This window comes from Cimex lectularius, unplaced genomic scaffold (genome assembly GCF_000648675.2).
Source record: "Cimex lectularius strain Harlan isolate CLEC.00 unplaced genomic scaffold, Clec_2.1 scaffold35, whole genome shotgun sequence".
Taxonomy (NCBI): domain Eukaryota; kingdom Metazoa; phylum Arthropoda; class Insecta; order Hemiptera; family Cimicidae; genus Cimex; species Cimex lectularius.
The window spans coordinates 2,336,701-2,351,695 of NW_019392746.1; the positions used below are offsets into that span (position 1 = coordinate 2,336,701).

The 14,995-nt window shown below is 35.1% G+C and overlaps 1 protein-coding gene across 5 annotated transcripts in view; it reads left to right on the forward strand.

The window, feature by feature from the left end:
* LOC106669286 (excitatory amino acid transporter 3) overlaps positions 1 to 14,995 on the forward strand; it is a 59,169-nt gene that overhangs the window by 18,885 nt on the left and 25,289 nt on the right. The gene's annotated exons all lie outside the window — the stretch shown is intronic.

Here is a 14,995-nt window from a genome sequence, read left to right on the forward strand (position 1 = left end):
CACGGGGATATGTCGGCCTTATCATTGCCGGTTAGTTTGATGGCTAACAATGCTGATTAAAACGGCATCCTCTTTCCCACACCACTTTGTTTCTCGTGGGGACACCCCCTCGCCGATTCGTTCATCGTTCCGACAGTACCAAAACACTACTCATTTACATTACGCTAGAGTCCTACTGTAGACGAACATCCTGCCTAAGGCGTAATAAATCTGCATTGTATGTGCAAATGGGATCATTTGGCTGGCTGCTTTACTTTTTAAACCAGAGAAACGGGACTTTTAGCGATTTAAAACAGGCAGTTAAATAATAAACTGAAAAAAAATCATTAAAAGTTGGTCTTTATATCATCGACGTCCAAAAATCCTTAAAGTAGGCCGTTAAATTATAAACTCAATTTATCACGCAAAAAAAAAAAAAATCACCATTATGTAGCTTACTGAATCTGTAGTTCGAACATTTTATCATTTATTTTTATTTTCAGCAAAATAATGCATTTATTCTGCCAAAAATTTAAAAAAACGCCAGTAACAGCTGAAACCTAATTTCCAATCTGAGCCTTCTTGGAATAGTTATTTACGTCGCTTAAAATAATAATAGTGCAATTTGCAATTTTTAAAAAAATTAAAACATCGCTATTTTTTAAATCTGTACCTTTAATTTTAAATCAAACTCCAAAGAATTTCCAAATAAAAATTTTAAAAAATTACTTACATGACAACGTGATCGTCTTGTTAACTTAACGTTGTAAACTTAACGTTCAAAATTTGTTAAAAGATTTTTTTTAACAACTAATAACACGACAAAAATTATTTAATATTTTTCATAAAGATAAAGACGAAAAGGACTCCCAGATTTTTTTTTCTTTCCATGTTATTAATTACAATGGACTAAAACGGCCTTGGTAGTCATAGTTACAAATAATAGCTTAATTCTTCTACGTTCAGCTCTAACAGGTTTCAAGTAAAATTTTAATTTTTAACATCACCCAACCACAGCGTAATTGAGCTTAAATCGCAATTTCCGCCTGTAATCTGTTATATATTCCTTTTTATATATTCCGGTCTTGAATGTTATATTTAGGGTTACCAATTTATCTTCTATACCTTCATTCCCTCTAATGTAACTCGAAAATAAACTAAAGGTAACAGTTAATTAAATATTTAATTAATAAGAAATTATAACTCTGGGGAGAATGTGATGATATTAATGTTCAAATTAATCTACAATAGTCCTTTTGTTGTCGCTCACAGTAAATTAGCGTACGGCGAAGCTCTTTTTGAAATCATTACACTAATTAAATCAGACAGACTTTCATAATCTCATTGTTAGGTTCGATATGACAAAGTCTGTTCTTTATCCTTCTTGCTTTTCCATTGTGTACAATATATTGTTATTGAATTATTTGCTTTTATTTAATTTTTTTCTTATGGAAGACGTGTTAAAAGCTTTGCTATATATTATTTTTAAGATTAAAAACAGTTGAGGCAGTAAGTTTGAATGAAAAACATTTGAGACCATCACATGACCTGATTTTATAAGTTGACTCATATGGATCACATGCTTTGATCCGCCAAACGTTCAGTAATACTAATTTGTTTGATTTTTAACTTCCAAGGATTACACTTTTTAAAGATGTTTAAACGACAGTATCCTTGTTGTAGGTCGTGTAATTATTATAAGGCGTGCGTATTTTTTTAGTCAACGGAGGGAACCGAAGTCCAACAGGTTGTTTCTCGTTCAGACTTTCGGCTTGTTCCTTGTATGAATGACAGATGAAGCTGTACAGTCTGTTTTGCCTGGGTTGGGGGGGGGGGTTGGAGTTGAATTATAAAATCGATGATGAGCAGTGATTCTGAAGCACTTGAGGCAATTTGTAATCTTTACCAGTGGAGTGAAAGTGCCTCTTGATATCGACGTCGTTACCATGGCAACCCTGGTTCTCTCCGTTTGTCTCCCGATTCAACAACCCAGGTGAAGTTCGTGTGATTAAAGTTTCGTGTAGGGGAAGAAAAAATAAATTAATTAAAATCGTCGGTCTTTCGCTAGACCTTAGGCGATGGGTCTATTTTTCTAAATGTGTAGTCGGTTGTTTTGACACAATTGGGCATTTATTTAATTGATCTATCGACCAATGCACGTACTGGCACATCAAAATAGAACCCGGCATATGTGTACTCTACCGACCCTGTCGGTACTTGAGTTGTTGGAAGCCTTAATTGAAGAATTTTAAGCCACCTTCCTATGAAAAGTGAAACTACAAGAAACTATGGTACATTACAAAAATAGTTAATAATAATAATAAACTTTATTTAATGTATAAACTCTCTTTATTCTGTGTGTGTGTGGTGATTAGTGACCGTTAATCGATAATTATTCAGAAATCGTGAGATGCGGTCTGGTGTGATGTAGGTTTCAGAAAAACATTTTCTTTATCGTGCCAACGTTTCGATCTTTATTGAGATCATCTTCAGGGCTCAAAGTGTTTGTCTTGCACTCTCTACACGACACGCAAGAATTACACAGAAGACAAACACGTGTATAATTTTACAAATTATGTTCATCAATTGAACTAAAGGAGTATACAGAGAAAAAACTTTAAAAAAATGCCTTTTAGGGATTGTGTATACATTTTGAAGACAAAATTTTGAACTTATGTAATTTTTTACATGTGCATAACTTTTAAAGTTTTGTAAATTAATTTTATATTTATAGAAAAACCTGAGTGCAACATACAAAGAAAATTTATAATAAATGTTGTATTGTCCCTGGGCAAAATCAGATTAACAAATGATTTTTGCCTTGTGAGTTATTTATAATATGATCCAAAAATAGTAACATTATGTTTACATGCATATAGACATGAGCGTTTAAGAAATTTCTAATTCAATTTCATTACCTTAAAATCATTATATAGGCTCTTAATATGTACATACAACCACAAAGTGAAGTCCTACCAAGCAGGAAACCATTCTGGTTGGATAAAATTATTTTATTGGTGGTAAATAAATCCAATAATATATTTTTAATTAGTTTTCCAAGCACCCCGATAGTTCATATAATCTGGCAGTTGAAATACCCTCTTAAAAAATAGTAATAAAAAATTTAGATAAACAAGAAATTAAAGTAATAGGCCTATAATAATTTTGAGCCGTTTAAATAGAGATTTTTTCTATTTACAACAGTATTTATTTTTATAATTTGTTTAAGTCGTGAGGAGTGTCAAGAATGAGGTAGTTTAGAAAAACCCTTTTTCATTTTTTTTGCCGACGTTTCGACCTTTATTCGGGTCATCTTCAGGGTATAAAGTGTGGGGTCATTCTTGTGCCACAACACTTTCACACAAAACCAATATGACACCACAAGAATAGCACCACACTTTATGCTCTGAAGATGATCGGAATAAAGGTTGAAACGTCAGCAAAAAAAACGAAAACGGAGTTTTTTCTCAATTTTTTAATTCCTCACGACTTCAACAAATTATGAAACAACAGGTCACCAAGAAACACACATTTAGTTTTATACTGTAAGTAAAATTGTTAACATATACAAATTGAAAAAACTAAGACAAAATCTGAAAGCAATTAGAGTGTGAAGAATACCCAGTCAAACACTTCTACTAGGGTCTACGTGTTATGGACTCGCTGCCAAACAGGCGAGGCCACTGCCGGTTCAATCTCCTTGGGAAATTATTGGGGTTAGTTCGGGGTTTCATGTTTGAAACTAAAAGATTGGGTTGTAATGAAAGGGAGTTGTAGAAATTTTAAGTATCCGGATTTTATGACATCTTTAACAAAAGGAATTTTACGGTCATTGTGGATTATTTGGTTATATACGTAGAAGGGAACGTTCACTATTTTTTGGAGGATTTTGGATTGGGAAATCTGGATGCAATGATAATTAGAATGTTTGGTTGAACACCACAGTTCAATGCCGTATGTGCAGTTTTGATCGTTTGTCTAGTAGTCGTCAGAGTGTTTCGTCTGGTCTTTTGTCGATGTACAGGCCAAGATAGCGGACGTGGTTAACTATAGGAAAGGATATGTGATGGAGGTATAGTGGTGGCATTATTCCAGATCGGAGGGTAAAGGTTGTATGTTGGCTTTTAGCGACATTTATTTTTATACGCCACTTTTTTAGCCAAGGTTCCAGTTTGATTAGATGAGCCTGTAAGGAGCGATGTGAGATGACAGGATCTTTATAGGGGGGTAGGATAACACTGTCATCAGCATACGTGGGAATGGATGTGTCAGGATGGGTAGGGGAGTCAGGAGTATACGTTGAATGAAGGATCGGACCGAGGATACAGGATACACCATAACAGGACAGTAGTCAGAGCAAGATGTTCTCTGGTTGACCTGAAAGAAGCGGTCAGTCAAGTTTGATTATGAGTAATGAGTCAAGTCTGAGAAATTATTAAAGAATTTTTGAAGAGCGAGAGGAATCAACCAAGTGAAAAGGCTCAGTTAAAATATGTACCAGAGAGGGTGTAATCAATGTAAATTTATTTTAGTACAAAACTATTTAAAAACTTTTCATTAAAATTGTTATTGTCCAGATAGTTGAAAAGTGGTTCTAATTCGAAATAACTGGCTTTAAAAGGTTCATAAAGCTGGGATTCCCTATTTAAGGGGGACAAAGATTTATAATATTTTTCATTTTTAATAGATTTTTTAATATTTTTACTAACGTAAGAAAAAAAATTATTAAATTTATTTGCAATTTCTAAATTATCATATATAAGCTCACCAGAGTTAAGTCTTTAACTTTAAGACTTTAGTCTAATCAATATTTCTCGAGAACAATCAATAATCTTTTTAATCAACGCCCAGATCTTTTTAGGTTCATTATAGAATATTTTGTTTAAAAATAAATTTGGTGAGTTTTTATACAATTCAACAAATTTTTATTTTATTAAACTTAGGTACATGAATTTTGCTTCTTTATAAATTAACCCTATTCTTCATAGAAACAAGAATACCTTTAGCGATCCAATCTTTAATATTAACATTTTTTTCCTAATTTGAACAATCATAAGGGATCTAAATCATCACAACGGAAATAACCAACATCACCAATGAACACCTCAAACTGCAAACGCCCCTAGCGACAACCGCCGTACCGACCGACACGACTCGGACAAAGTGACAGACAGTTCCTCATTGAAGATGGCGCAATGCCGAAACCAGTTTGAGTAGTACAACAAACCCGCGAGTGAAGAGGGGCCCAATGCCGGTTCAGCATGAGTTCACTAACTTGCAGACCAACACCCACCATCAACCCCAACAAATCATAATTAATGATTTGTTTAAAGTTACTATTAGTGGTTTGAGGACAAATCCTTAGGATCAATACTAATAGCAAAAATAATTAGAAAATGATCTGTTATATGTGTCAGTGTAATATAACTATTCAGTTGTTGAAAGAGATATCCTTCAATGAATACATAATTTTAATTAAAATCTCTTGTATACCTTTATCAAATTCAATCAAAGGTCCATGAAAAGCAAAGATGTTGAAATGAAAAGTCTGACGATTAATATTCATATCTCCATATACATGATGATCAAATTTAGATGAATGTTGGAATTGGAAAAGGAACAAGACACACTCGAAATACGTATAAAATAGCGGTGATATTAAAAAGTTTTTTTTTAACTGAAATTTTTATATTTATCTGGATTGTAAAAACTTAGTAAGATTTTCCAACTTTTTATTTTTTACGTAGATGCATTTCAAGACTCTTTCCGCCTTGTACTCAGTATATTTTTTTTCAAATACGGTTTTTTACTTTTGACTTGTCGCTGCTGTAGTTATTTCTAGCTTTTTCTTTATGTTCTTTATGTTGGATATGGATGAGAATCTGGATTATAAAAACTTTGTAAGCTTTTGCAACTTTTCATTTTTTACGTAGATGCATTTCGGGGCTCTTTCCGCCTTCTCCTCAGTATATTTTTTTTTTCAAATATGGTTTTTTGCTTTTGACTTGTCCCTGCTGTAGTTATTCTAGCTTTTTCTTTATGCTGGATATGGATGAGAATCTGGATTATAAAAACTTTGTAAGCTTTTGCAACTTATAACTATAAACTTTTATATTTATACCATTAGAGTATAAATATAAAAGCGACAAGTCAAAAGAAAAAACCGTATGTTAAAAAAATGAACTGAGGAGGATATTTTTTTGACGTACGGTTTTTTTTTCTCATTATACTCTAATGGTATAAATATAAAAGTAAGAAATAACAACAGGAGCGACAAGTCAAAAGAAAAAAAACCATATGTTAAAAAAATGTACCGAGGAGGAGGTGGAAAGAGCCTCAAAATGCATCTGTGTTGGATAACATCAAATTCAACAACCATCACCTCTAAACGATTGGATTCAAAAACAGACCCTTCAGTTTTATTAGCGTTATTTTTTATAGAAATAATAGAAGTTTTCAACTTCATAATTTAAAAACTTAAAACTCCACGCTTTGGTAAAATGATGATAGCAAAAGTTTCAATTAAATTCATCCTGAACAGGCATTGGGTTCGTTTAACTACACAAACGGGTTTCGGTATTGCGCCATCTTCAGTGAGGAACAGTTCCTCGCTCAACCCGCGAGTGAAGACGACCCAATGTCGGTTCAGCATGAGTTCACCGACTCGCAGACCAACACCCAGCATCAACTCTATTATTAAATTACTTGGAGTTATTTCATTCATTGGCAAATCCCCAAGATTCTAGTAAATGAAAGAAGGCGCGTTTTTGTCGGAATCAAGTTTTGTTAGAAAAAGTAAGTCATAAAATAGAAAATATGGAAAATGAGAAATATCATATTCACTCCCAAAAACAAAATGATTAAACTTTACAGTCATTTTTTATTTTAAAAAAATACAAAATCAAATAAGAAAATAATATACAAACAACCCGGAAAACAGGAAAAGAAAATTGAAACATTAAAATCCCGGTAAAGTATACAGTGGAAGTTAAATTGAGTATAAGACCCAAAATTAAAAGCTCGTGATTTAAATCGCATTAGTTTTTTATATCCCCTATCGGAATTTATTTTAAATCTCTGAAGACTCTCTTTTCCTTAAGAAGATGTTGCCTCCTCTAGTCCATAAATATTTATAATAGTTGCTTTTTGAATGCCGTTGCTTTGCCCATCAGGATTCTCCGTTTCTCGGTTAAAGCCTCTGATATCCAGATGGTAGAATCTGCAGTAAAATCTTCAATACTTCTCGTATTGAAAGAACTTTTAAGTCTTCTTTGTTTTAGAATGGATTCCTTACCTAACTGTTTGGTAAATTCAACAATTAAAGGAGTACCTTCAACAGCAATCGACAGAAATGTTCTTATTGGATCCAATAGGATAATTCAAAGAGAAAGAATTTTTTTATAAGCGCTTTTCCTTTGGGAGCGCCCTAATCTCAAGAATGTTGCCAAGAGATTTTTGATCGAAGGCATAAATTTGTAAATCTTGTTCATTTATGGTTTTCTCCAGTGGGACGTTTTTACTTTTTAAAGCATCAGTTTCTTCCCGTTGACCCCTGAGTGAAAAACCCATCCATTCAATTCCCTAGAGATTTCTTGAAATTTAGTATGATTTGAATCATCTAACTTCCCAGGCGAAGTTGCAATCTCCTTAAGTCTATTAAATAATCGCTTTCTTCCAATACTTCAAGTCCCTTGACAGGTCCACACCCTTAGAAGAAGGCATAATTTATCTTCAAAGCATTTTTGATAATGTTCTTAACAAAGCGTTCACATTTCTCGAATGGAGGCATGTCAAAAATACGGATTCCTGTTTTCCCTTTTTATAAAAAAAAAAATTCAATGCAGCAAAGTGAAAACATGAGGTAAGGGATCACACAAAACCCCATCCTTTCTCTCTGATTCTAAACTAACCTAAACATCTAAAAACTATAAACATACATACTTCATCAACTAAGACCACAGTTAGACAATAAAACATAATAGTAGACCAAGTTAGGTAGTTAGAAAAAGAAAGCAAAAGGTAAAATTATTAACCTAGAGATATAACTACTTTCGATGTCTGTAGTACGGTCGCTTCTGGTCGTTTTGATCTCGCTATCCCCATGGTTTTCTCGGTTATTCTATTCTTCAGTGGTGGGTTCGAGAGAGGCACCACCGCAAATCCACCACTGAAGATAGCAATAGCGAATAGATCAAAAAGGAGGACCAGAATGATCAGATCTCAAGAAGAAAACTCAGGACTGGTCATTTTGCCTATTGTACTGTTAGGTTAAAGTTTAAAAGGAGTCAGCCTCTTTTCGGCCTACCCACCGCGACCAATATTGGTCTATTGTGCATTATTATCTAGAGCTCCTCATTAAATTTAAGGCTTTTTACCAAATTCCAAAGTTTTCTTGAGGACTCCCGTGTGTAGCCTTCAGGCCGGGGTATTCACTTTTCCTGGGGTAGTAATCTCATAAACCTACGCACCAATAGAGGACATGTTTCACTGTTTTTTTCTTCCTGGCAATATTTGCACAGACTTGTTTCTGTGCTCCGCGTCTATTCATATGCCTTTCTAGTCAGAAGTCTACCTATGAGTACTGGGCTAGAAAATACAGCTTATATGTATCAAAGGTAGACATCAAGGCAAAAAATTAATGAATAAATATTGGTAAGCAAATCTACATTTGCAACGAGATTGAGATGGAAAGAATTTAGGGCAGAAATAACATCAGTTTTAAAAACAGACCGAAAAAAAATCAACAGAAGAAAAGCCTAGATGGAATTTATTGCCGTTAAAACTGCTAATAAATGTACACAAAAAATAAGATACTTGAAAGATTCAGCTCGTCTTCCAGTATGGCACAAACTTGGACAACAAAATCTGCAAAATGACTCCAAGTAACAGCTATGGAGCGAGGTCTGTAAGTTGTCAAAGAAACACAGTAAACATGTACTGAAAATAGCGGGGAAAAATAAAGTAGAGACGAGAAATACATACTGCCAGAACGGAAAAATCAAGATTCGGTTCAAGCACCAAGTGAACCGAAATGTTGAGAAGGAAGAGGAACCCCGCTAGATTTTGGTGAAAATTATGCATTTAATAGCGTTTTGAAGAAGGTCAGAAATCATGGAAATGGGTTAATGCAGTTTTTATTTTCATCATTTCTTTACTTATATCGGTGTTCTTGAGACCTTGAACTTCTTCCACCTCAAAAAATCGTTGTATTAACTCATTACGGTTTACGGTTTAACGTCGTAGCGAATAATGAGATACTCCGTTCAGAAATCCCCTCCGTTCAACAGCAAAACGTACCCATCGGACGACACATTTTTTGTAATATTTATGTATTAATATACATAAATCTTAGGTGGGCGGTATGTTAACGAATGTAAACCGAAATTTTGAGAAGAGGAATTATAAGAAGGTTATTGGCGACAATGGCGAAAAACTACGCACTTAATAATTTTGAAGAGGGGCGGAAAATGAGGTAATTCCCCAGTCCTTTGTTCTCTGGTTATCAACTGTTCTTTTTCAAGTCGTTATTTGTAAAAACTCTTGTTGAAGTCAACCAATCTTCGAACGTTTTTATCATAAAAACTACCATCTTATTTCACCGTTCTTTTATACTACTTTGTAAGTAATAATTGTATATTTTATTCCTTTTTTTAGTTTATTTTTAATCGTTTATCATATTCTGTTTTGTCAAAATATTCGTCATTTTGTGGAATATAAGTTTCGCCCTATTCTCACTCAAAGACAAAAACCGGACCCTTGAATTTTGCTGTGTTGAAGTTGTTCCAAATCAATGGAGGTTATGGAACGACAGCTTCCCCAAGAACGTCCTCAACGTTTGTGCATCAAAGCTCAGTTCAATGATGATACCACCCCATCCATAACTGACTGTTGTGAAAAGACTATGCTCACGCATGGCACATGAAACAAAACGTTCTCAGCAACTTCTCCCCACACGGTACCTGCCTATCTGATGCTACAAACAAAAGAACAGAATAGCCCCTTGTTCAAGTGTCCAAGTAAAATGTTAATTTTGGAATAGTCGCCTTTCTAGTAGTAGAGAACCAGATGCGGGACGTCTGGAGAGTAGGCTATTCTAACAAAGCCATCTGATGACTGTTTTTGAGCTCGTCTTACATTACAAAACGGGGTTATTCTTACCTAACAAGGATTCAGTAGTGCGGTAACAAGCAATAAAATTATCTTCCCTAACCGAAATAATCGCGGTCGACCACTACCTTTTCTTCGATCGAGACTTCCTTTTGTCCTAATCCGCTCTTGACCATCGCGGCACACCCACGACTTGGGCTATGTAACGGATGCAACGTTCGATGTTAGCTGAAGATTCTGCCTGAGCGAGATCTCCTCGATTTAAAATAATACTTTTAAGGGAAAAAATGATCACATTTATTCATTTTTTAATTAATTAAAGTATATACTTTATTTAACACAATTACAATCTAGTTTTGCCGAATTTACAGTAAGCAGGGTGCTTATGTTAAGGACCTAATTCACGTCGGATATTGTGTCCGAGTACTGTGTAGGAGCATCTACATATTAATTTACACATTATAAGTATAATAGAGAAACGAATGTATACAGTTGAAATAGTAGGGACTAAAGCTAAAGGAGTGCCTTTACATTATTTACAGTTTTTACATTTTTATCAAGCCTTTTCCTTTAAAGGACGTCGGTTATTTCGGGGTGGTGGTGGATGAGCAGCAAAGGGTGCTAATACTTCTTTTCAGTCTTGTGTAAGCGTTGGTCGCAACCATCGGTTTTTTTAGGTCTGTATGAAGTGGTGTGTTCCTCACATACCATGGGGCACCTGTGATTAACCTCCGAACCCGATTTCGAACAAGCTCTCTGATGCATCCATATCTCACAGTCATGCATCCATATTGGTCTTATCACCGACAAGTATATTCAACATTTCACGTCGAGAGGTAATTTAGACTTTTTACTGAGAAGAAAGTACAACTGCCTGACTCGGTTTCTGAGCTGTTGAACTATCTGGCCTATATGTTTGTCAAATATAAGTTTTTGGTCAAGGTGTAGCCCGAGGTATTTAGCTGAAATTTGCTGCTGGATTGCTTCCCCTCGGAGATTTATAGAAGACGTTTCTACGCTTCTTTTGAAAGTGAAACACACCAGTTGCGATTTTTTTTGATTAAGCATCACCCTCCATTTTTCGCTCCAGTCACTTATTTGTTGGACGAAGAACCGTAATCTCTGCAAAGCTAAATCTTAAGCGCCAAAGCCGCAACATCATCAGCAAAATGCGCCAACTTTGTAAAGTAATGGACCCCATCCGCTTTCTTGTAGAACTACAGCATAAATGGCTTTTTTTGGAGAGATAGAGTCTTTGTATTTTATAGAAAACGAACGATTGGTAAGGTATGACGGTATCAGTCGATACTTCGTATCCGGGATATAGTTTTTTTTATCTTTGAGAGCAAGCCATGATGCTAAACTCTGTCGAAAGCCTTTTCAACATCTAGGAACAATCCGTGACACACTGCGCCTTCCTCTACGTGTTCAGGATGGTGTCGACTATAGTTGCTGAACGCAGGAATGGTTGGGTCGCAAGCCAAATTGGGTGTTAGCGATGCTTCTTCCAATGTGGAGAGTAGTTTACGCAAAATAGTCGTTCCAGCACTTTAAAAAATAACGGTAACAAACTTACGGTACGATAACTGTTAGGATTGTTCCTTTGTTTACCAGGTTTGTGAACCATGATGATGGCATATTTCCAAGCTGTTGGGAAGCAGCCCAGTCTGATAACTACGTCATATACTTGCGTTAATTGAACAAGAGCTTTCGTCTTCATCTTCCTTCGTATTTTTTCGGGGGGTTGGACGACCATATCGTGGCCAGGAGATTTTTTGGTCGTAGAGCGCGCGATAGCATTTTTAACCTGCCCTGGAGGGAAAAAAAATCGTTAAACGGAGATAGTCGCAAGGGGTCTTTTATTACTTCTGTGACTTTATCACATTTGGCTGAAATTGCTGCTCTAGTATGTCGGCAAAGAACTCGCATTTTTCTGAACTGGAGGAATAAAACATGTTTTCAATTTTTAATGGTGGTATATCACTACGGTCTTTTGTGAGAATTTTTTTTTCTTAGTGATCCCGTTTAAAACAATTTAAGAAAAAATTAATTTAAAAAAAATTAAAAAATCAATTCACTGGACAAGTTGATTCTGGAAAAGATGAATTGATTTTCTTTATTATTAATCTAAAAGGGGTAAAAGGTTTGATAACATTCAATTACATTTTAAATCAACTATTTTTGTCTTCCAGTGTATATTGACATTGCTGTGTTCTGAATGACACGAGTGCAGTAGGCTATTTTTTAATTAAGAAAATTTTAAAAATTTTAAAAAGAAATTTTAAATTTTACTACAATTAATTAAGGTTTTTAGATGAGATAAAAAAGTCAATGGCTCGAGCGGGATTCGAACCCACCATCTTCGGCTAGATACGCCGCTGCTCTACCACTTGAGCTATCGTGACCTCGATCCACTCGGACATCAACTTCCCATTTCCACCCCACCTTTTGAATTTTCCGCAACAGCAGAGGTTATATAAACCCTCAGGGTGCCGGTGTTTTTGAAAAAAAGCCCATTTGTAAGTATGTCGGTTTTGTTAATGCAGGGCCGCTGGATTCGAACCCGGGACCTTTACCTTACAGTGATGAGCGCTGTGGCAACGCCCAAACGTTGCGGCCACCGACGCCCCTTTTAATTTAGTTGTACAATAAAATGTTTCAATACAAAATTACAATCCACTATAAACCCCTCCTATCGAAGTTTTTGCTAGAATAACTTTGGGTTTTGTTCCAATATGGAGTTTCACTGAAGAAGGGATGTGGAATGTTTTTAACAAAATAATTTCCTGGTCTGAAAATATACATACATTTATCTTCTTTTTTTTAATGTAATTTAATTTGCAGACTGCAGCAGTTTCTGGCTTCAGACCCACAAACGTCTATAAATACACTTAACTGGATTTTATGAACGAATGAAAGAAAACGTACATTACTAGCTATTTACAAAATCTGTAAATAATTGATTATCGATTCCCATGGCTCCACGAATATTTGAATTCAGTACTTCCTGACCTACCTGCACACCTAAAAGAAATGGGAACGGGTAATCAGGTCAAAGAAGGAACATTCCGTGGATGTACATTTCAATCTAGGAAGCAAGAAGATGCACAAGTTGTTTCCAAAATTAAATAATCAGCGCCCAAGTATATGTGTACCTTTATCTTTGCAAAATCCATGGAAAGATGAGATTGAAAACCAAAGATATAAGCTTATAGCTGTAAGCAGAGAGAACACTACTCGAATACCATCAAGATATTGCTAAATTTTAAAGCCCAATTAAATAAGTTACGTGTGCAAAAATTGTTAAATTGTAAGGCCAAACTAAATATGTTTTGTATGTAAAACAGAGTCAATCGCCAATGGGTTCCAATACTTGCAAGAATAGAAAAAAGTTCTAGGGAGAGGTGCAAGGTACTCTGAATATCGTCGGATTTAAGTTGCAACAAGGTACACAGGCAGATTTCGCAAAATTAAGTAATCAGACCCCATCAACATGTACTATATCTTTCCGAAAACCATGAAAAAATGAGATTAAAAACCAAAGAAATAGCTACAAACAGCCATCAGAGTATTGCACTCGATGAATATGTACATCTTTATATTTCAAACCAAAATCCATGGAAAGGATATAAAATTTGAACAAATGTTACAAAATCAAATACATAACTATAAGCAGTTTGTACTCGAATATCATCAACTCGAAGAATTATAAGAGCAAAACAGAGTGGATTCTGGGACATGCAAAGATGTGAGGTACACTCTGTTATATGACGTTGGATCTAGGATGCAAGAAGGTACACAGACACGATTTCCCAAAATTGAGTATTCAGATCCTATGGATTACATTATCTCAAACCGAGGTCATGGAAAGTTTTGCAGAGTACGGAAATCAAAGACATGTCTATAAGCAGCCATCAGTACAGCTACCTCGAATATCAGTCAGCACGAAGAGGTTCTGTAGAGTGTAAGACCACTAAATTGGATATGTATGTAAAACATCGTCTCTACTGCTTACAGGACTTGCCAGAATAGGAAAAAAGTCAAAAGTACACTCTGTTTATACTGAAGAATTCTCAAAATGAAGTGTTCACAGCCTATGGACGTCATCAACTCGAAGATGCTGTTGAATTTCAAGACCGAACTAAATATGGTAGATATCTAGATATCTTGTCTGGCAGCAGTAAATTAGAAACAAGAATAGAGGGAACCAACGAAGCTGGCACACTGCTGACAGTACCCAGACTCTTTTGTCTTATAGTGTGCTGATATAGGTCCATACTATCAGATATCATAAAATACAGGGTGAAAGAGAAGAGAGAATGGGAATTACTCGCTTCGGACAATTCAAGAGCCTCCTTGCGAGATTTGTAGATATTTTCAAGGACTACAGATTACATCAAATTGGTCTGATATGAAGTGTCTTGACTTGCAATGGGCATCTAAGAAAGATTTCCATCAAACAATACAAAAAAAGAACATGCGAGCCTATTGTATTAGCATCGTGTATGTAGTTTTTATCAATTCTTGTCAGTTACGAGTAAATATTTTTCATATTCATCGATCATAAGGTAGACATTTCAGACTGCCACATTAAATACCAGATTATTATTCTGGTAATAATTAGATATCTTTGATATTTTTTTGATGTACGCCAGCTGTTTATGAACCATAATAAATTATATTTAAACACCAGTTCTACGCTAAATAGATTACCGTACAACAGTGGAACTATAGAAACTATAAATTTTTACATTTTTTAACAAAGATAGACCCTGAATAACCAAAATAAATTAGTCTTCTTAAAAAAGGCAGTTTAATACACTTGTCTAAATAAGAACAGCTGAACTTATTCAAACAGCTCAGTTACGTTTGAAGGCGCAATGCCAGCCCTCTTCAACTTATAGTTTTT